Genomic DNA, 24677 nt, shown 5'->3' with positions numbered 1-24677 from the left:
TTCAAGGAAGAAGCCGTCTTTATGCACATCAGAAGGGTGACTTTTCCAACGGTTTTCGGCACAGCATTTAGCTTTGCGGAACACTCTTAACTGTGGTGTGAACCAGCAGTTAAGGTGTGCACGTGGTTTAGCCTTCCTGAGTTTGATGGGGGCGATAGAGTCTATAGCCGAGAGCATACTATAGTTGTAGATGTCTGCTAGGGCGGTGGGATCATTACAGGAGTCAGTGACAGCATTAAGAGATGGGAGTAGCAGAGGGAGGAGTTTCTCCTTGGTTATGTCCCTTTTATTTCTAGTGGGGAGGGCTGGGGCTATCAGAGTCGGGACATGGGAGGTGGCTTCAATATTAAAGGTGATGATGTGGTGGTCGGACCATAAGCAGGGGGTATTGGTAAGGACATTGATATTGCAGTTGGAGCCGGCTAGCCAATCAAGGGTCCTACCCCTAGTATGAGTAGGCTCTTGAATGTGCAGGGTGAAACCAATGTTGGTAGAGCGTTCTCCAAGTCCAGTGAAGTGGGGTCTTTTGGGTCACCAAGACCCAGATTAAAGTCACCTAGGAGGATAATTTGAGAATTGGTTTTAGTATTGTCGAGGAGGAAGGTGGATATTTCGCCGACAAAAGATGGTGCAGGGCCTGGGGGCCTGTAGATAAGGTGGATGGTGGCTGTTTGATTGGGCGTTAGTGAGAGTTTAACTGATAGTAGTTCAGCTGACTCAAGTTTGGGGTTGGTCGACAGAGTGTTTTTATGGATGATGGCAATGCCACCACCTCTGGCTAGTGTCGTGGTGCGGTCACATTGCCTGATCCCATAGTCGGGTGGTAAGGCAAGGGATAGTGAGGGGCCGGATGCGGCATGTAGCCAAGTTTCAGATATGGCAATAAAGTCAAGATCTGAGGATGTGATCAGGTCAGCAATGTCTAGTGCATGCGCTCACAGAGATCTGGCGGTGATAAGGGCACCCTTGATGAGAGGCGGTTCACCCTCTGTAGTATGGGATTTGCTGTTGATGGTTGGAGGGAGTGACCATGGTGGTGTGTGTAATGTTCGCTTGGAGATGTTACTACGGGTAGGTCGTATGCGAAAACTGGTGCCTAATCTCTTGTTTCTGAGAGATAAAGGGCAAGGTTGATTCAGAGTAGGTTTCCTAGCAAAGTGTTCCAGCCAGAAGGCCGGGACATTGAGATATAGGTTGGTGTAGTTGTTTTGTATGTAGTGTGGGCCTGTGGTGGTGGTCACGAGGCCCATTGTATGGATCACCCTAGATGAAATTAAGTGGAAGGTGGGGCTTAGGAGGATCGGGGTGTCAAATGGCTGATTGATAATCGGTCGTGGGGGGGTGAGTATCTGAGTGGCAATGGCTGCTTGAAAGGGCAGAACGTAATACAGTATAAGTAGCGCCGTAAGGAGCATGGTGGTAGTGCACGACACCTAGGTGTGAGATGAGTGACACCGGGCGGCGGAGGAGGTAGTGAGAACACACTGGAGCTTAATCACTATAGAGGTGAACAAGAGCACAGGCTGAGAGTGCTATAAATACGACCTTGAACACAGCTAATAGGCCACCTAAATTTGAGATAATCAGAATAGGCTAAAATCACTGTAAATGCAGGCATGAACACAGGCTAAGGATGCTATAAATGCGACCATGAACACAGGCTGAGCGTGCTGTAAATGCGACCATGAACACAGCTAATAGGCCACCTAAATTCGAGATAATCAAAATAAGCTAAAATCACTGTAAATGCAGGCATAAACACAGGCTAAGGATGCTATTAATGCAACCATGAACACAGCTAATAGGCCTCCTGAATACGAGATGAGCAATATACGCTAAAGCACTGTAATCTGATGACCATGAACACAGCTAATAGGCCACCTAAATTCGAGATAATCAAAATAAGCTAAAATCACTGTAAATGCAGGCATGAACACAGGCTAAGGATGCTATTAATGCGACCATGAACACAGCTAATAGGCCTCTTGAATACGAGATGAGCAATATACGCTAAAGCACTGTTATCTCTTGCAGGAATGAAGACGCAGCTGAAGAAGCCAAAAGGATTGCATATTCGAGTTTTAATACTGATAGTATTAAAGAAAAAGTTGTTACAACCATGTTAATGCAAGAAGGGTTTAATAGATTGTCGATAACCCAACTAATGGAGATTCAAAAGAGTGCATCACAGGAAGAGCAGGAATTGTGGAAATGAAGGGGATGTTTTTTATCCCCCACGGATATAATATGGCGAGAAGACAGCACTGGAAAGCCGGTAATGCCAGTAGCATTATTAAAGGTTGCGTTTGAACAGCTGCATTAACCCGCGTATGTAACTAGTGAGAGTCTTGCTGCTACAATTCAAGAAGACTGGTCCGAATTTGTTGGAGCATGTTGCATTATTTATGGTAAACTGCAACATGTGCCAAAAGGTTACTGCTGTGAACAATTAGAGGGGTAATTCCTCGACCGAATGGTCCATTTCAGCATTTAGATATCGACTATGTCGATATGCTGCAAGTATGTAATGGATACAGGTATATATTAGTGGTGGTGTGTCCCTTCTCTAGGTGGAGGGAGGTCTGTGTACACACCCTAATTCCACTTGCGCAGCAATGCTTTTAGTAAGCAAACTCTTCCCAAGATGGGGTGTGTGTGAAGTTCTGAGATCTGACAATGGGCCACATTTTGTTAATGAGCTATTTGAACAAATAGGGCTTCTATTGAATATAAGGCACGCATTTTCTTCTGCTTATCACTCGCAAGCGAATGGGATATATGAGAGACTCAACTGCCTCCTTAAAGAAAAGATTTCCAAGATTAAATTGACTTTGAAGAAGGGATGGCTATATTGCCTACCCCTAGCTTTATATGCCCTTCGGAATCAGACAGTTTCAGACCATCACCTCACCCCTCATGAGCTAGTGACAGGGCAGCGTATGCGAACGCCCATTATACCTCCATCTAGGAGTGGAAGTGATGCCCAGAGTGTAGCTAAAACTTTAGGTGATGAATTGCATAACTTTTGCATGTATGACCTCTAGCATCCCTCATTTCAGATCAAGTCAAGCACGAGGGGGATTGGTCTCAGAACACAGAGGAAGACATTTCAACAACCAACCCAATTCAACTACTATCGGCACCTAAGTCATATGTTGGAAAGTTAGTCCTAATCAAGAACTTTACTAGGAAGTGGCATTAGCCACGTTTTAATTGTCCCTTTTGCACTGAGAATATAGCCCCTTCAGCTGTGAAGGTCCAAGGGAGACAAGCTTGGCTTCATTTAGGGGATGTAAAAGCCTATAAAGGTGAGACCAGTCCTCCCACTGTTGCTGGTCCAGAAGCAAGGCAAGAAGAAGAATTTTAGCGTGTGCAGACTCGATTGATGATGAATAAGAAGGACGATGAAGCAACCAACTGATAAATACAGATCTTGTATTGTACTGAGAGTCAGTGGATACACCTTATAGATATTTCAGCACGAGTGCAAGGACTTAGAGCGAATCGCAGGAATTTTGAAAATGAACTTTAGAAATACACATTGAAGCATCAAAGTTATGCCTAAATTGGAAACGAGATCAGTATCCATATTACTTTTGGGGTGAATACCTCCTCTAAACAGCCAACCATATGGTACTTACCGACAGTGATATTCATCGGCTTGTGCTCGCTGTCTTTGTGTTTATACTTCGAGCTTATCCTGCACTTGTCAGAAGAGATGTTGATATTCGCACTTTTTTACAGGATCCTAAAAATGGCCCTGTGATAAGAAGGCTTCTCATTGCAATAAATGAGAACATTTTACAGTTGCAAGTGTAAAGAAATTTGATGATTGTATTAAAAATAAGAAATGTAGAAGCTGCTACGATTCTAGAGAATAAACAAGTGGAAAAAGTACCAGGATGGCACGAAAGATGGATGACTATATTTTTGTGACTGATATATGCCTGTACGATTACTCTCTTTGTCTTTCTGTTCCTGATTTTTCACAGTCTCTGTCATGGTAGTACCACTGAGGTAGAGGTCCCTATGGTTGTCCCTGCTATGGGAACTTCTTATGATATACTTCATGAAGGGCACAAGGCTTATAAAAGACACAGGAGAGATGCAGAGTAAGATAATGAGAGGATTAATAGGGGAAAAAACATCTAAAGAGAGTTGCTACGCCTGTGCTCTCATATCCTTCGCCATGAATACAGTGCAAACGTTCATCTCCCGGGAAGTCCCAGAACACGATGCCCGGTGCCTTATTCATCTTGCATCATGTATGACCGGAGGACAATTTCAGGGAAGTTGGGCTACTCTACGATGCACTGCCAAATGGTTGTTTCCATTCCAGGATAATTATATCAAGACCACACATATGGAAAAGGAACCCGGATGGGAGAGCAAGATGCTTGTGTATCCTGCAGCAGGACAGGAAGAGGTAGTCATTGAAGAAATGAAGAGAATGGATTGCCATGACATAACAGAAATAGCTGGATCACCTGGATGTTGGGAATTAACTGAAGTCTTAGTATGTGGACAAGTGAAGTCCAAGAAGGGATGGGAAGGAGGACTGAAGTCCTGTGCAGCTCATCTACTGAAGTCAGAATATGTGCAAGAGGTGCAGAGAGTGAATAATGGATGTTTGAAGTCATGGGCTAAACATGCCAAACTACTGACATGGATAGAAGATGAATCAGGTCCAATGGTTGTGATCCCATTGGTGAGTGTGCCATTGTGCTTCTGAAGAGATGAAAAGAAGCATGTGGGAGATAACAAAGGCTGCAAAACTACAGTTGACGTGTCCAGGATGGGAGCAGGGACAGCTGTCCTCCTGGATCGATATTGGGCTTGTGGGCCTAGGGCCTACATGAAATTGCCCAAGGATTGGGGAGGAACGTGTTCCTTAGTGCTCATCCATGGTCCAGTATTAATGATTTCTCAGAGTGACCTGAACATTGGAGAATTTTCAAAAGTGGATGCCCATTTGAGAGAAGAAGATCCCTTGAATTTCTCAATTGAACCAGAAGAGGGAATTACTTCCCAGCCAAATCAATAGAAGCATTTGACTCCATTCCTTATGAACACAGGTTGTTCAGCAAGACTGCTTCAAAATTACGAACTATCTTCATGACTATCTCCATGCCTGGGATCTAGACGATGGCCAATGCCAAGTGGTTGCAGATAACAAGATGGGAGCTCCTGCGGATGATCAATACCACCATAAAGGGATCAAAGAAGAGCTGAGGGCCATACGACTAATGCTCTGCAGAACAGATATGTCCTTGACATGATCACAGCGATGGAAGGAGTTGTTTACACCAAAATCGGGCCATCATGTTGCACATTTATACCTTCTCACGATGGCGAGAATGTGACCTTGACAGATGCCATAACGTTGCTAATGAACCCACATAATACAATGGAAGACAAGCCAGAGGACATTATAGATGACAGTTGGTTTGCTTCCACATTCTCAAGGATTCTGCAGTGGATGGCAAACATCTTCAAGTTTCTTGGAGCAATATTGGTCATGGTGATGTTTGGATTCTGTGTAATCAGGATAATAATTGCACAATGTAAGAAGACAGCAAAGAAAGCAGTAGGAATGAAGATCATGATCAATGTTGAATCAGGGTTTGGACCCCAGGAATTGACTGATGAAGATGTCAGAAAATAAATAGAGGCCAGCATTGTAGCACCTGAAGGAACAAAGTTCCTGTTTTCAAAGAATCATAAGAAGTATGTGGGACAATGAGTCTATTGTAATCCGAATGGACAATGCAACTACATGACCTGGAGTGTAGATGAGCATGTCAAATCAGCGGCACCCTGAGGGGGTTGATGAAGATCCTGACTCCAAAGAAGCGCTTCTTCAAGAGAAAATACCAAGATGTGGAGACTATTGAAGAGGGGGCAATGTAGAGGAGCAGGTGCATATCTCTGCAGGAAAACCCACCCCCCTACCTCCTATATGTTGGAAGCCTGAGATTGTGCCAAAATTAACACCAGCAGTTGTGCCAATACCGCAGGGAATATTTGAAAGAAGATATCCACTGAGAAAATCCTATCAAATGTATGCCTGAAGAGATGACAATCTGAGGGAGGAACTCCCCGAAGGAATCTGAAAAGGAGCAAAGAGAGGAGCTGGTGATATCACAAAAGACGAGTGTGATGCCCTGAGAATACTAAACAAAAAATGCAGTTATGCATGGATAAGTGCACACCCTCCTATTATTGATTCATGTAAATTCATGCATAAAGACGCTGCATAATCCCCTCCAAGACAGCAACCCTATTTAAAGGGTGTATGTTTTAGACACAGAACAGCATGTCAGAATTCATTTGTTTGAGGTTTATTTGATCATATTTTAATTATAGAAAACTTTTACAAAAGAACACATCAAATATATTAATAACAAATCTATAAAAAACAATTGTCAAGAACACACATTTTATCAAATCAACAAAAAAAGCTCACATCTCACATATCATTCCTTACATACTCTTTCATCCCCATACATACAAAACACCACTCATACTTGTGCAAAAAACGCAATCCTGATAATTTTGTTCTGTAACTCAGAACATCCCATCTATATGGGTATTGGTATTTTAGTTGTTCCAGAAGTGCCTAATTAACAAATATTTTTAAAAGTAAAACAATGGGTAGATGTTCCAAAGTGATTATTTATGGGCATATATTGATCCCCATAGTGTATCTGTGTAGACCCAAGTTAAAGCCAACTCTGGGAGGAGTAGGCTCTATGGTGTTGTCGACTCGAGTTTCGGGCTGCCAGAACGGTCTATACAATTTCCGTCTGGTGCATCTCATCAGGACATATACATTACAAACAAAAACACATTTTCTAAAAAGATAATTCAAATTGATGTGAATTGACTTTCGTTCAATTTCAAAGAGCTAGTTTCTTTCGCTTCACAAGGTGTTCAATAGTGGTGAACCAAGTGTGTTTTTTCGGAAAGACGCTTCTTTATCCGCAGAGATGTTGTTTCCTCCCCACCGGATTAATTGTAGGCCAGTTGGTTCGGGGGTATTGAGCCAATGACACGTGATCCCTGTATTCTTTGCCCAAAGGAAAACACTGGATGTGAACAGTGTCTCACACTCAAGGTGTCAGCAACCATTTTCACGCCTGCTCCCTCAATTGGAATGTCCATTTTCCCATCTCTGTGCCAACCGTCGATCATTAGCACTGGCTCCCATCAGCGGTAGCCAGCACAGCCCCTGCTGCCTCTGTGTTCCGTCCCTCCAACAAAAACCGCCTGGTAATAATCCAAAAGTCACCCATAAAGCTTGACCGAACTAAGTCCAGGTACATTTCAGCAAAATCCGAAGTCTCACCCCAGCAGAGCAGGCAGCCCTGAGAATACTGGCTGAAGAGAATGCATGGATCTTACACAAACTGATAATGAAGATAAGAATTGAGTAAAACTTTCATATGTGAAAGAAGATTGCACGTGTGCGAAGCACGGCAGAAAATGCAAACCATTCAATGACTGTACAGATGCTGTAACGCAAGTAGACTACGTAATCTTAGAAGCTGGCTGTATGTAGTGAATAGACTTCAGGCGAAGCCGCCATTGTATAAAAACTGGACATCGGTGTCATGAATTTGGTCAGCCAGAACCCATGGAGAGGAAAGGCAGAGAACTGTGTCGCAGCACAAATAAGCTGAGATTGTGGAAACAAATGGCAAAGCTGTCTGGCCTGGTGTCAAAAGCCAAAGCAGCCAAGGCTGGTTATCAATTCTTGTAGGCAGTAAACATGAGAAGCTGACTCATCCCTTGTTAAGGTGTAAAGAAAGAACACCAAGCATGCCAAGTTTTGAAGATGACATGTTTTAGAGGTTCACAAAATGTACAAGTGCCAAAGGACACATACAGACTTTCTTTGCATTCATATTACTTCTCAATTGTTCAACATTAATCCCTTCTAGAGAGACTAATTTCAAAACTCATGAAAATGTTTTTTCTATTCAATTTATTCTTATTTTATTCATAATTTTTTTTTTCTCTTGTAAACCGCATCATCTTCATATATATAGAAACCATGTACAAAAGGTGACATTCATTGGTAAACAATCTTTTAAAAACCTTGATACAAAATACAATAAAACATCGACTAATGTGATTCCATTATATCATCACAACACACCATACTGTAATCACACATACCTATTTATCCACTTCAATCACATTCATCCTCATTAAAAAAAAACAATCATACCGTGCAAATAAACGCTATTATAAACCTTTGTTTCAGAACACATAAGGACTATCTATTAGACCCTTTGATGCAGATTCATATTTGTCATATAACAATGCATCAATAGTTTAATGCCACATTGGCACATATTATCAAATTGTTCTAATATGTACAATTCACCATATACATTTATATAGACCAAAAAAAGGTGGAATCCTAAAAAGGAGCTAGATATATATTTGTGTCAACTCGAGTTTCGGGGCTGGTTGACAGTGAAGTATTCCAACCAACACCCTCATCAGGACATAAGAAAAGTCTTTGTTTTTGATCACAGAGGTGTGTATTCAGTTTGATTGAGCCAAAGAATTGTCTGAAGAGAGACCATAAAGAAAGAAAAAACATATATCCAAATCAGTCTGTAGAACAACAACGTTATTTAAACAAAATTACCTCTATACATCTGTGAACATTTATTTCAAGAGTTAAAAGGCAATTCTCATAGACTATCCTTGAATTGAAGTACACATGACGATGAATCGGTCTGTCTATATTATTATTCTTTCGTGTGTAGCTCAAAAATGAAATAAAACAAACTTTATTTTTCTAAAAGGTTATAGAACTAATCACCTTCACTGGAGAAGCCCCCGCCCCCACAAGAGACAACACTACAGTCAGGGGGAGAGGGAAGGTCGAGGGAAAACCTTAAATAAAAAACTTTCAAATGAAAAAGGATATTTTACTTTGTGACCAGAGACCTAGGGGCCATGGTGAGAACTTGCTCAGGTGTGTCTAACCACAAGATGCTGTTATTCCTAAGTGGGTATAACATTAAATTGCAAAAGAAGGGGAGAACAACCCTACCTATACATTTAACATGTCCATGTTCAATTTTAAAATATTCATCACCCGAGGCGAGACTTGGACTGTCACTGTTTCTCTGCAGCAATGGGACCCGACACTGTACTATGGTGTACGTGCTGCTTGTCTGCATGCTTACTTGTTCACATGTGTATTTCTGTTGTATATGAAACACATAAATTGACATACTAAAAAGTGCTATTTGATTAGCCGTTAAGTATTACAACAGAATACCACTAATTGAATTACCTTTCAATGGAGATCTGAGCCATGGAACACAGGACAATGCCATATTCAACCAATGTAGCGGCAACTAAATGCAAGGCTCTTGGCTCTTTTGCTATTGGCAAATTGGCCAAAAATCGGCCAGTGAAATCTGTTGAAATATTAACAAAAAGTTTAAAAGTTTTAATGTACTAAAAAAATTATTCTTTTTGAAAAAATGAGTTCCAACCCCGGTAGGCGTCCTCGTCATGCTGTTTACTCAATGGTGGTGGTAAGCCACGGGCATTTGAGTTGTTGGCACAATGTCAAGTAGACCTATATAAAGCCACGGTTCATGCCCAAAAATGATGCTGTCAGTTCACTAATAAATTAGTGGGCTAATCTAAACACGCTACGAACATTGCGTGTTATGCCAATCCCAAAAATGTGGTCCCAATCCGCAACAAGTGGGCCAACCAAATCAATCTCAGAGGGCAGCAAGCTGACTGCTGCTCCCAGAGGAAGGGCGAATAGACGTGTAAGCAGCCTTCAATTGGTGCCGAAAGCATACTGTTCGTTCGGTATTATTTGTAGAAATTAGATTGAAACCTGCTGTGGTCATTGCGCCTCAAGCCAATTTAAAAAAGAATCAGTTGAAAACCACAATGCAAGGGTCAGTCAATGCAATCTCCGAGAGCAGCAAGCCGGTTGCTGCTCCCAGAGGAAGGGCACACTCAAAGGCAGACTCACCCTGTCCCTCGATGTTGGGTATGCTTGCCGTGAAAATGGTTTTGTGAGACCAAAGAATTATAGTTTAGTGAAACCAACAAAGTGAGGCATGGGCGACCAAAGCACCATCGGATATCCAGGCATCTAACCCTACAAAAGAGTGCCGCCATCAACTAATTAATTGCATGCAGGAGTTATGCTGGCCAACCTTTAGATATAGACTAACATCGTTCGTCAATGCTGCTCACTCAAAACAGCATGCCGCTTCTGCCCACATTGATGTGCGGGATTGACCATTCTAAAAAAACAGCTCAAGCTACCCTGTTTCATGCCGTAGTTTGTTTATATACTGTCGGTGGTTTTGATTATACATCTATTAGAAAGCAAAGAAGGAGCACATTTCACGTTGCCCAGTGATTCAATGTTCAAAGAAATGCGCGACAGGGTCTCGCCATGTTGGAATGGAGCACTAATCTAAAGTGAGAAGTGCAAAGAGAATCATCCAGCATTCCGCATCGCAGCAGTTTCTTTCTTGTTGAATTGAATTGTAATCCTATCAATGATAGAAAGAAAAACTATTTTCAAGTGGCAATTAAAGATCTCGAATGTGTAAATGTCTTTGAACGCAGCTAAAAGGGGGGACAAAACACCAAGGGACAGTGAAAGGCCTGCCGACAAGTACCACGAACGGGCAAGTGGATTAGGGATTTCTAGGTTTGACCTGTGTATTAGTCTAGTACTGAAGGTCGAGCTAGCAAAATAGGCAGATCATTAGTTCACCTACATGTATACACTCGCATATTAGGGAAACATATCTCTAGCTGACATCTATTTAAAGACATGATTGCGGGTATCAGAGGACAATGCAGCCGAAATTGAATTGCGTTTTTCAATATAGCAATCGGGATTGTACTGAAATTGATCTTAAAATTAAGACCAACGGACTCACCATCATAGAGTCACTCTCATATTGATCAACATGTCTATAGGTAACATGTACTGTAGAACTTGAATACACCTGTTAAAGATGAACTTTGAGGCCAGTATATGAACTGTGCTAATGTTGTAACAAAATAGGCCATTGTATGTCTTCATTCAAGCCAGTTTCATGAGTTCTCAATCAGTAAATCCACTGTTCAAGTTTCAATGGTCTGTATTGCATAGAATATTGACTTGTATCTGGTTTCAATTGGTCAATCACTGTCCAGTGTAACTGTTCCTCTGTGTGATTTTCACCTAGAAAATGTTGTACCAATGGTGCTGTGATGTTTTTGGTTCTAATCCGTGATCTGTGTTTGTTAATGTGGGTGACAATCTTTCTTGTTGTCATACCTACATATAACAAATCCCACGGGCATCTGATGACATAGATAACATTACACGATTGGCAATTAGTGAATTTCCGAAGTTGCCACTTGAAATTGCCTTGATTGAAAGAAGTTGTTCTAGAAGTTAGATAACACACACTGCACTTACCACACGGATGATGCCCCAATATTTGTTCACTTTTGTGGTTCCAGGCCGCTCTAAGGGTGTTCTGGGAGAAACCAGTCCTAGATGTTTCCAATCTTGAGTGTACCAAGCTGTGATGTACATTTTTGTCCCGTTTAAGGGCAAAAAGAGGGAGTCCACTGGTGCAGCCTGCAGTAGTTACCAAATTCCAATTACTTTTGATCAATTTCTTAATCTGCACCGTCTGGTGAGAAAAAGTAGTGACACATACAATCCGGTCGGTCTCAGTATTCCTCTCCTTTGGACACAAACGTTGTTCACTAGGAGTCCATCGTGCTCTTTTCGCAGATCTTTTGACAAGTCTCCGGGGATAGCCTCTTTCCAGGAGTCTATCACCTAGTATGTTAGCCTGTTGTTCAAAATCACCTATATTGGTACAATTCCGTTGCAAACGAAGAAATTGCCCATATGGCAGATTGGCTTTTTGGGAATGAGGATGTTGGCTTGAATATTCCAAAAGGGTATAACGATCCGTCGGCTTCCAATATAATGATGTAGATATTCTGCCTTCCTGATGTGAAATGATCAGATCCAAAAAAGGTAACTGTATATTGTCTGAATGCCCGGTGAAGATAAAATTGCTATTGCATTGATTGAGCCAACTGATGAACAATTCCAGGTGTTCCTTGGTTCCATTCCAAATGAAGAAAATGTCATCTATGTAATGCTTCCAATTGGAAACATTGCTATCAAATGGATTGTTGTTATAGACAAATTTCTCTTAAAAATCTGCCATATAAATATGGCAAGGCTGGGGGTGATACCGCCCGCATGTCGGTACCCTTTTTCTGGATGTAAATGGTATCCAAGAATTGAATGAAGTTGTTACACAACGCAATCTTTAGAAGGCTCAATATAAAATAGTGGGTATATCGTGTGGCGTTGGGCGACTAGTTTGCGCTCAATACATACCAAGGCCTCCTCTTACGGAATGTTTTTGTATAACGCAGTGATGTCTAATGTCACCAACAAATTGGTTTCACCCTCAATTGCCAAACCCTCATAATGTTTTATGGTGGCTATGGTATCTTTGAGGAAAGATGGAGAGTCCTCGGCCAGTGCATGAATCGCCTTTTCTGTATATTTGCCACACAGTTCCAAGATGGAGCTGCACAGCGAAACGGTCGGCCTACCAGTGGGATCTACACAATTTGTATGCACTTTGGGTAATGTGTAGATTGTTGGTAAATGACATTCTCTGGAGGTCAGAAAACAAGCTTCCTTCGTGGTCAGAAATCCAGCTTCTATCACCTGTGTACACAGATCTGTAATAAATTCATCTGTGGGATCTACACCACTTTTGAATAATAGCTTTTGTTGTTAATTAAAGCATATACCATGTTCACGTAGTGTTCTCTGTCCATTAACACTAACCCTCCACCTTTATCGGAAGACTTAATGACTAAGGTTTTATTGCATGCTAAGGTTTTTAAAGCCATGTTTTCTTCATAAGTCAAATTTTCTCTGAAATGCAATGTGTTTTAGAGGTTGACATAACGTGTCCACCTGACAGTAGACACACAATCACAATCACAACCCATATAGAAAGTATACTTAGATGATCCCCTTGAGTCTATCACAATCCCTCATAGTTTTTCTTATTTGCCACCTAGTATGACTGCTGACATATTTTTTTGCATATAAGGATGTTTTCATGAGAAATGAGCTGACAGCCCGAGTGAATGTCCGTTGATGTCTGTTGTAACTCCCTGTTTTGAATAATTGTTAATAAAACAGCAACTGTTGCCATTTTCATGAGTTGGTTCGATTATTTGGTGTCAGAGTTATTCTGCATCCCCATCCATTGCATGCACAATACCCAAAGGGCCTTAGGCTCAGTAACTCAGATCCCCCCTATTGCCGAATAATGAGCACACAACAGCTACTAATGACCAACTGGTCTCTATCCTCCATATGGTAACTCAGATGTTCCTATTGCTGAATAAGAAGCACAGAACAGTTACTAATGATGGACTGTATTATATCCTTTATATGGTAACTCTGTTCGTCTGATTGCTGAATAATGAGCACACAACAGTTATTAACGATGAACTCGTCACTATCCTTCTTAAGGTAACTCTTGTCCACAGAAGACAATCAAGAATGTTGCAAAGGTGCACAGTGTGGCATATCCTGCTTTATTAGAAAAGCACTAATAGTGATTAGTTACTTGAAAATATGCAAGATTCTGTTTTCCACTCTGCCCAACTGCTCTCTAATCATTTAAATCATGGACACAAAGTCATGTTTGATAGTGCATGCAAAATTGATTGCGGGAGCCAAGGAACATATGCTTGCATACTATAGCACTGTCCCAACATCCACCAATTTTGAGGAAATATAAAAGGAGAAATAACTAGGATACTGGAGTAGACTGATCTAGATCACCAGGAACATTCCTGTTTGTGGGTAATCGTGCATTGCAGACCCCCGTGTCACCTGACAGGTACATATTGAGAATTATGGTGGCTTGGCCAGCAAATCCAGAGCCTCAGAATGGCTCTCTAAGAACATACCCACAAGGACTGAATGGGAGTAAGGAAGGAGGGAAATGGAATGACTGGCTAATAATACCAGGCTTACACAGGCCTCATTCTTTGACAGGTGGCAGGCCCAAAACCTAGCATTGCACAAACACAGGAACTCTTTGGAGTTAGGGAAGGAGTAGAATGCCCAGAGAAAAGTGGAAAATTGGCAAAATTGTATGAATCCGAATGCCTAAGTATAGCTTGAAGAGAACTCACTAAGAGATGATCTGCCCCCTGATAACTCACTTAGAGACAATAGAAGGAGGAAGGAGAATGATTGTTGTCTAGCTTAACCGCTTAAGTGCCAAGGACGAGTTATCTCATTCTTGGGATTAACTCGCTGTTGCCAAGGACGAGATACCTCGTCCTTGGCACTTAAGGGGTTAATGAAAGAGAAAACGTTAGAAGGCATTGACTGGCGATATACCGAAATCACCAAAAAAGGCCTTGGCACTGGGGGGGGGGGGGCGTATGACAGTTAGGGTGCAGAATGCCCGAATCATAAACAGTAAAATAAACCCACTGGATTTAACTACAGAGCAAGTGCAATATCTTGTTACTGTTTGACCTTTGTGATTTCATCTTCTTTTTTTTTTCTTAGTGCATTTTTAGCAACAGTAATCATTGGCCTGCCTGCAACCACCAATGCACCCTGTCATGTATACATGCATGTTGTCAACAATCTCAATAATTTGCAAGTCAATGTTCTATGACTATTTCCCTTTAAAATGTATCTCTATTAGATTTTTAGCCAGTCTTACATATCTGCTATTGTTAAAGCAGAACCATCATGAATAACAGAATGTAATTTTAACATCTCACTAATCCCAATATAGAAACTACTACCGCCTTCCCGCCCCCAGACCCTGGGAAGTGGGTTAGGATATCACACAGGCCCTTTTAATTGGGGCTATTAGGTGGCACCACCTTAAGCAGAATCTATTGCATTAGAGTACAGATGCATCCTGTAGGTGTTGTTTGGTTATTTGTGCACCCATTGACTGCCCATGGCCATGCCAATCCCTATGGCAAATCCCACCCAGTTCCGGCCCCTACCTGCCCAAAACACATCCTAATCGTAACTCTTTAAGCTCGCTTTAAACAAATCATACCATCAAACTTTGCACTCAAGTGCCTCTCAGTGTTTTTTTTAAGCAATCTTCTGGGAGTTAATGACTTAATTGGAGCTGTAGACAATTGGAGCTGTAGACGTGTTACTGGTGTAATAAAAATGGCTTAACCAGTGGCATAACACAAAATGTGGGGTCCACCCTGTAAGCCATGCTGAGACCCCCCTCCCCCAAGTTCTTTGACAAAGTGTGGGGCACGTAACTCTCCAGGTCGGTCCACAACGTGTGCGCACTGTCCCTGATGATCATGCCACTGCAGGGGTACGCACTGCTCCAGGTGAAAGATGTATGTTTTTAATCAAAGCATAAATCTTTCACCTAGCATAGAAGCTGAAGGATATGCATGAACCGAAAATAGGTCAGAACCGTTTAATTTCTAGTTGACATCCATACACATTGTTTTGATGTTAGTTGTGAGGGCAAACATAGGTTTTGGACACAGACAGACTTTTAAGTTGAACTTACTGACACAGACTATCCTTAGTTTCTTTAGATAGGGAAATCCCACCTTAGCATCTGGCAAGTTAGGCCTTACAACATCCTGACGTTTAAGTTAATAAAAGCATGTTTGTTACATTGAATCTGTTGTCTGTATCTCCTTCCATGATGCCAACCTCACAACACCCCACCAATTTCCCTGGATTTCAGCCCCTTCACACATGAGACGGTTGCCTAAAATCGGCGAAACATCAAAGTGGTCATAGAAGGACCAGACAAAGCTCATTTTAAGCATCCCGACGTGGGGAACAAAACTCAAAAACTACATTTCAAGGCCCTAGGACCACACTGTTTGCGAGATATTTGCAATGCACCACAATGCACTACACCACACCAGCATGCTTTTCACATTGTCAACCATATGTTGCTTGCTCCAGGGTGGGCATGCCTAGACATTATACATTTATGCACCGTAGGGAAAAAACAAAATTATTGTGTATCCCAAAGCCCTCAGTTGATAAGATTGCTGAGTTGTCAAAATACATATATGCAGGTACTGGATAAGAACTGTATATTGATATCAAAAATAAATACCACTGTACTTATTTCCCTCTATTCTTTTTTTGAGCATGTATGGATGTTCCTCATACAACCCTTAACCTTTTGATCGATACAAGGTGGAGATGGACGGACAGGGTCATATATCTATATACATAAATGACCTATATGCATCCTTATAACATGACATAAACCTTTCATTCCTAACATTTCCATCACAGGTTGTTTTGCAAGTGCTTGGAAACAGAAAAAAAAGATGATTGATTTCCAAAAATAGAAGAGAGTGTTTTTATGTCAGTCTACAACACCTGTGCGGAGTACGGGTACTTTTTGCTAGTTGTACTGTAAAAAAACATGTCAAAGCTGTCTCTGCCAATATATGCCAGTACCCCTATGTAAGAACATACCCCTGTTGGATTGGCCATTAAATGTGCCATGCCACAATGAGAAGATGTATCCAAACTGGATCCAATGCATCCCAGTCTGGACACGTAAGAACACTTACCACACTTGCTTTATCATAGATGGTCAGTAAACAAAAGTCATGCCACAGTAAGAAATAGCTAAGCTGGCTGCACCAAATGTCATTCTAGCTATGTAAAACCACGTATCATGCTTGCTTTATCAAAGATACCCAATAATAAATGTGTTGTGTGAAGGCATCATGAAGTAGACACAGACAGCAGATTCACAATTGGTTCTGAAATGTTTGATTTAACTTAAAAGGCAGGATGGGGTAAGGCCTAAAGCGCCCTATGCTGAGGTGGGATGTCCCTCCCTAAAGAAAACTAAGGATAGTCTGTGTCAGGAAATCCAAATCAAATGTTTTCCTGTGTCCAAAACCTGTGCTTGCCCTCACAACCAACTGTATACAATGTGTAGGGATGTCAGCATCAAAAATGAATAGTGTTCAAAAGAAAGTCCAAAGCTCCTTCCAGCTCTTGGCTTATGATCAGCTTCCCGTTCCCCGAGTTCAAAACAGTTCACAATGTATCAGGCTTCCCTTCCCCAAGAGTTCAAATCTTCCAGCTTTCAAAGCACAGCACAGTCCTTTGGACACTTTCCAGTTCCTCTAATGTCAATACTTTTCACCAGTTTAAAATCATCCACAAGGTTGTTGCACAACACAAGCTTCTTTATGTATATTTTCATTGGGCTTTTCATACAGGGGCACTCGGTCTAGGCGCACTTGTCAGACCACACAGTCCACCCATTACAGGTCACGCAACCGATACCCCTTTATGACTGCTTCCATCAATAATTAGCCATTGCTTCCATTTAACAGTAATGTTCAGTTGATTTCCCAGTTTAACACTCTTCTGACACTGTCCTGTGGCTTGATTAGACATAATGCACTTTATAACACTGCAGGTTACCAAGGTTTCCTCTTAACCTGCAGTTCCTGAACCCCCTTTAGCTTTGGGCCAATGCTTAGATTCTTATTTCATACCCTTCTTGGCATTTTCTTGACTTTGCTGTACTCATGCACTTTGTTTTTGTCAACACAGGTTTTCCATTAACCTGCATTTCCCGGACCCCCTTTAGCTTTGGTCCAATGCTTGGATTCTCTTGTCATACCGTTCTTGGTATACTCTTGACTTTGTCAATACTTGTGCTTCTTACAATATATTCTTTGCTTTCACCCCACTCACAAATGCCCAAATTGCTTTTTACTCTGTGCAGCATTCAAAAAGTGCTTACAATATGTTTCAGTTCGTTCAGTTTTCCAAAGTAATTGTTTCATCATTTAAATGTGCTTGCAATCACTTTTAATTTGTTCGGCATTCAAAAGTACATGTTTGAGCATTCAAAGGTACTTGCATTGGTATTAGCCTACTTGTTAGAAAAACATTTGACCTTTTACTTTTGACCACATTTTTTGGATCATTTTCTTGGTGGAAATTTGGTTACATTTAATTAAATATATATATAGGGGTGGGGTAAGGGAATAGGGGAGGTTGCAGGGGGTCTTCCCCCTATTTTTGACCAAAATACAACCCAAAACAATTCAGTCAAATGTGAAAAGGTCAAATATTTTTGACCAAGTAGACCTAAACCCATGCAACAACTTTCAGTTCATTAGGTGTGTATGAGTGTTTCTCTAGTTCCCACTCACCGGTCACACACGCCAGCTCCCTTCTGCTTGTTGTCCTTTGCAATGGGCCTCTCAATTCTCATCTTTCAGCTTTTCGGCTTCCCCAAGCTTTGCCTTTCCCTCAGGGCAAATGCAGAGAGCACCACTCGCTCTTCTGGTGTCCTGTGCAGTGGCTGGGGTTCGTGGGAGTGCCATAGCTCCTGCTGTGTGGACCTGGTAAGGAGGGTGCAGGACCTCCAGACCCTCTTGAGGATGCCCTGGGCATCTCTCTCTCCTGGTCCACACAGCTCTGGGCACCTCGGTCTCCAACTCCCTTCTCTCCAGTCCAGGCTCCTGACTTCCATGTAGCAAACTTTATATCCATTGGGAGTGTTAAATGACCCAAGGTGTGGGTTATTAAGTCTAATTGCCTGACTTTGGTGAAGCCCATTCGGTGGACATGCCTGGCTGTTCCGCCTGTATGCCTCTATAGCCCTCTTCTTCATCTCAGTACCAAAGCGGTGTTTGGGAGTGTCACATTTAATAAAATAAGAATGTATAACTCTGTGTTGTCTCTGATATGAGTTGGTATCAATCAAATGAGGACATGTCTTCTTCCTAGTTGGTCTCTTCCTAATCCCAGTATTGAAGGGGTGTTTCCGGGGAACAGTTTGAAGAGAAGACAAGGGAAAAGGTTGACAGTAGCAGACAAAGGCTTGAGGGATAGAGGGTTCATTCTGAAAAGGGAGAGGGGAATACCATCTCTCCCCTAAGGACGTTCTAACCCCAATCCTGATGTTCCCTGCACCCAGGTGATCCTCCCTCGCATATCCACCCCCAGGGTCACGATCCATAAGCGATGGCCTTTCCCTGGCCAACTGAGGGGAGGATCCAGGGGAAAAAAAAGTTAGGATGCCCTCAGGTTCCTCACAGTTGCCACAGTAAGAAATGGCTAGACTATCTCACCATAATGCCAGTCTAGCCACGTAATAACACATATCATGCTTGCTTAATTATATATGCCCAGAACAAATGTCACGCCACAGTAAGTAACAGATAGACTAACTGCACCAAAATGCCATTCTAGCCACCCAATAACAGACATAAAGTTGGCTTCCCTAGCCTCCCAGAACCTTGCACACACATGCACACACACACACATACACCAAGACACACACACACACAATCACATTCATCCCCCTTCACCCACCAGTCACACAACCATACATCTTCTCACATTCACTCACACAGCACCCACCCACACAGAACATTCACACTGACACACACACATAATCACATTTATACCTATTCACCCACCAGTCACTTACCCGTAACCTTCTCTCACATCCACTCACACTGCACTCTCCACACAGACACCCTCCCACCTAGAACATTCACACACACAATCACATTCCTTCTCATTCACCCACCAGTCACTCACCCATAAACCTCTCACAACTACTCACAATGCGTTCTGCACACTGGCATCTCCCACTCAGAACATTCACATTCACAAACACATAATCACATTCATAATCATTCACCCACCAGTTACTCACTCATACATCTTCTCTCACACATCCACCACCCACAAAATACACACACAATAACATTCATACTCATTCACCCACCAGTCACTCACCCATACCATATACATACATGCATCCCACATGCACCTCACACAGGCAAGCTACACATTACAGTTTTACACATACAACAACAAAAACTCTCTCTCTCTCTCTCTCTTACCTGATACCCACTGCAGCTTTGCTCCACTGGACCGCTGCTTCACTCTGGGCCTCTGGCTCCTCCACGCTGCATGCAGACAGGAACCAGGAAGCTGTTCATGTATGACACGAAGCGTGGAAACCAGAGCCAAGTTTGGAACCTCAGCTCTGGCCCAGCCTTCACCCTGATGGGTAAGGGCTGGGTCGGGCCCCTCCAGACCTGGTGTGGTGGGGCCAGTGGTCTTAACTAGTTATGCCTTCAGTCACTCTATTTATAAGCACTATGCATGTCCTTCACTGAAGTCCTGTTAAAGGCTTGTGAATATAGGTATTAGGCATTTTCCAGGCACTGCTATTAGATGGCCAGGTACTCACACCATTGTACACCTGCTACTATCAATGGCCTTTAATACCACTATTGCAGTGCCTAGGAATTGACTTTCCCATGCCTACACAAAAAAACAAACGGTTGGCATTGCCAATGCTTGTTTTACAATGCCCATTCTCCTAGTAGCCAACTCCAGAAAAGCACAGATAATCTTGACCTGCTGCATCTTGTCATGTAATCGATATTCAGTTAAAGCCATGTCTTTACTTCAGCCAATTACAAGCTCCAGAACTGTGCATCTGAGTGCTAAAGATTATTGGCAGTACCCATCTTCCTAAACCTCTGCCAGGCCATGGAGACCTACTGTCACAAATACGGAGAGGGCTGCTCTTTCTGTAACTACCATTTTATGTAATACTTCATGTTATTTTCTCCAGACTGTTCGCATCCCCCACATCACACTCTAATATGAGGTTAACAACCTGTTCCAAGGGCTGGAACGGGTGGTAACAGTCCGGCAGCCAAGTTAAAGGGCTGAGTGAAGCAAGGGTATTTAACGAGGGCACCAGGACATTACCACCCATTCCAGTCCTTGGGATGGAGTGTTAATGCCATTAGCACCCATCCCAAGGGCTGGGACGGGCTAATAAAAAGTATTTTCTTTCCGAGAACGGGTCGCCTCAGTGCATCCTGTTCATGGAAAGAAAATGCTGTTCAAAGATGGCCACCATGGAATGGGTAGGCAGGGCACTGTAGAGAGCCCCTCTTCCATTTCCATGGTGGCCAGCAGGAGCAGAGCTGAAGGAGCGGCAGCAGCTGCGGCGGCGGACATTGCCGTAATGAGGTACATGGGGGTAAAAAATAAAAAAAAAGGGGAATGTAGAGTGGGGGGAATATAGCAGGCGAACCGGCCATCAGGCATCTTGGAACATGGGCTGAGATTAACAGTTTCAGCCCATGCTCCTTGCCTCCCGATTGGCCGGCTCCCCCACCAAAGGTGCTAATGAGCCAAATCGCCTCTATCGTTAAGTAGTGCCTCTTCAGGCTCCTGCGATTCTAGTTCAACGCTTTGTACTAAATCCTCTTGTGTGTGTGGTAGGAGCAGCTGAAACATCCAGCTGGCCAAATGCCCACCTCAACCATAGACAATTCTTTGGCTCAATCAAATTGAATACACAACTTTGTGATCAAAAACGAAGACTGTTCTTATGTCCTGATGAGGGCATTGTTTGGAACACTTCATCACCAACCAGGCCCGAAACTCGAGTCGACACAACTACAATTTTAGCTCCTTTTTTAGGATTTTGATTGTTTTTTGGTCTATACAAATATATGTGGCGAATTGTACATATTAGAACAATTTGATAATATGTGCCAGTGTGGTATTAAACAATTGATGCATTGTTAGATGACAAATATCAATCTGCTTCAAAGGTCTAATAGTTAGTCTTTCTTTTTTTTTTTTTTTTTTTTGAAAGCTACAGTTTTAACATATAGAGAAAACTTTTGTTTCAAATGGTCACGTCGAAGATTGAGAAAAAACAAAACAACATCCCAAAGGTTCATCACAATTAGTTCAAGGTTCAAAGGTTCAGAAATTTCTTTGAGGTGATTAATTTTTGAATTAGCTAGGACTAAAGCTAGCACGATTCTTCATTCCTGAGTAGACTAAGGACGACAGAAGGAAGATACAAGGATAAAAAACAGAATTCAAATGCAACATAAACAAGCTTTGTCTCAAACTGCCAACAGATCGGTTTCATATCTATTAAAAGTCTAAGCACAAATGCTCTCAACAGATTCAAGTCAGAAAGTGACAAAGTCACACCACAGGCCCTTGTGGGGCATGCCTAACTTGCAAGCACAGTTAGCATGGAGACTGAAGCAATATATTTAAGTAATTTACAATGGCACATACGTGTTTAACGTTATTGCCACTGGAAATTAGTCGCCACCAAGCCTCCATATCTCCATCTAAAGGCGCAAATTGGCTCAGGTGCTTTGAGCGTAAATCGCAGGTGGCTAGACAATCAAGAATTAGATGTTTTAAGGTTTCAGTTTGCCCCTCGACAAAAACGGCATAAATTGTCCTTCAGCGAGGCATCCTTTCTTTGCCATAGAATTTCCTTTGTTCTCAAAATATTTAAACGAAATCTTAGGAATTGCTCGCGATAATGTCTCGAGTAGCAACGCAAAAGATAGGAAGATTGTACGTTTAATTTTTTGTGGTCAGGACTCAGCCATTTTGAAGAGGCCAATTTCTCGTGTACATCCAGGTTGATGGTCCATGCCCAGATATCAAATTTTCGTTTCGCATGTTGTGGTCGTTTGAACAGATCGTAATTGCCAATTTCCGCAACATCAGCCCAATGTTGGACTCTTGAACGCCAATGGTCTAGTAAGCAGGCCCTGGTGGAGTCGTCCTCACCTGAGAAGATACATTAGGCCGCTGGTTTGCTGTTTTCTTTCATCTTTCGCATCAGTGCAATTGATTTCCAGATCATATGGCTATAAAGAGAGTTTAAGGACAGTTCATGTCTTAAAGTGATAACAGGGACACACTTCGGAAGGTTTAATGCACGTTTCCAGAAGCAACCTTCAAGCTGGTTCCAGGTGTTTTCATTTATGTGCCAGCTAGCTTCTGCACCAAAGGTCAGAATCGGTACCACCTTTTGTAGGTAGAACATTATGATCGGAGTTAGCGAAAATTTGCCGAAGTTTTTGTTTATTTTGGCCGCTTGAAGAGCCAGTCCTAGACATTTTACTTTCAGGGCGTCCACCCATGACTTTTCGCAGAGCGAATTATTGAACTGCACTCCAAGGTACCGTATTGAGTTTACTGATGACAAGCGCTGGCCACCGACCGCCCAGTTAAAGGCTTTATCTTTCTTGCTTCTCACATGGCCAATTGTCACGATTTTTGTTTTTTCAGTGTTTATTTGAAGCTCATTAGACGATAAGTAATCGTACAGACAATGAAGTAGTCGCTGCAGTCCAACTTGTGTTCGATCCAGCAGCACCAGGTCATCAGCATAGGCGATGTATCGTACAGAAGTCCTATGTAATTTCGGAGGGAAGCAGTGGGCTTGATCTAAGTGGGGCTGTAGATCTGCTAAAAATAATTTAAACAGATCAGCTGCCAATGGGCACCCTTGCTTTACACCTCTTGTTGTTGTGATTTTATCGGATAGTTCCCCAGCCTTATTTAGACGTACTCGAATTGAAGTATTAGAATGTAGGGCCATGATAGGATTGAGTATAGCAGCTGGACATTTCCATCTTAATAATTTTAGCCACAGCAGATTACGATTTATACCATCAAAGGCTTGCTTCATATCAATGAAGGCCAGATGTAGCTTGGTATTTGCTTTTAAGGCTTCTAATTTCAGGATGGTTAATATTGAGATGTTTACATCGACGCCAACGCCCTTTGAGAAACCAGTTTGACGGTCATCTAGAATGCCAACCTGACAAGCCCAGGTTGCCAATTTTGATCTCAGATTTGATCCGAAGATTTTACCGATCGAATCAAGTAGGGTGATCGGGCGATACTTTTCAGGAGAATCCCAACGCCCCTTTTTGTGGATTGGAACAACAATTGCAGTTAACCAAGACTCAGGCAATGATTTATGTTTGGTGATATTCTTGAACAGACATTCAATGAAAGGCGCCCATTGCTGCATGTTTTTTTTTAGCATTACGTTACTGATCAAATCTGGGCCGGCTGCACGCGAGTTCTTTAGTAATTTAATAGCGTGGGTTATGTCATCAAGCGACATTTCTGTGTTCCATGGCTCACCTTTGGACCTAGACTGTAGTTCCGGTTCAAAAGTTTGGCTGTTAAAAACTTTAGAGAAATGTTCGCACCAGACGTCAGCTGAAATGATGTTCTGTGTCGAATTCATGCTGTTTGCCTGGCCTATGTTTAAAATTTGCCATATATCGCGTGTGTTTTTTGTCAGCATATATTTCATCATTAATTCGGCGCGGTCTTGCTCTATTATCATACGATTGGAAGTAACCCAATTTCTAAACAGCGTGCGTCTGTTTCTCACTTCCACTGATAATTTTTGCTTTGATATGTTTCTGTTTTTTTTTTTTAGACACCTCAAGTCTCTTCTTAGCTCTTGTTTTTTCTCATGCAAGAGCTTGCAGAATAGATGTTTATGACTTTTTTGTTGTGTTTTCGAACCATTAGGATCGGTTGTATGTATCGATAGAAGGGGTGTGTAATCTATCCCAATAGGCAATCTCATGAGCTTCTCAGTTAAGCAGTCAATCTGGTTAAGACTAATCCGCAGCCGATTTCCGCTCCTGTTTGTTTCGACGGGCAAGTTGTATAAATCTGTAGGAATGGCAGTTGACAAGAGACATTCAAG

This window comes from Ambystoma mexicanum, chromosome 3p (genome assembly GCF_040938575.1).
Source record: "Ambystoma mexicanum isolate Mex_15411 chromosome 3p, UKY_AmexF1_1, whole genome shotgun sequence".
Classification (NCBI taxonomy): Eukaryota; Metazoa; Chordata; class Amphibia; order Caudata; family Ambystomatidae; genus Ambystoma; species Ambystoma mexicanum.
Note: the sequence above shows the minus strand (reverse complement) of the source record.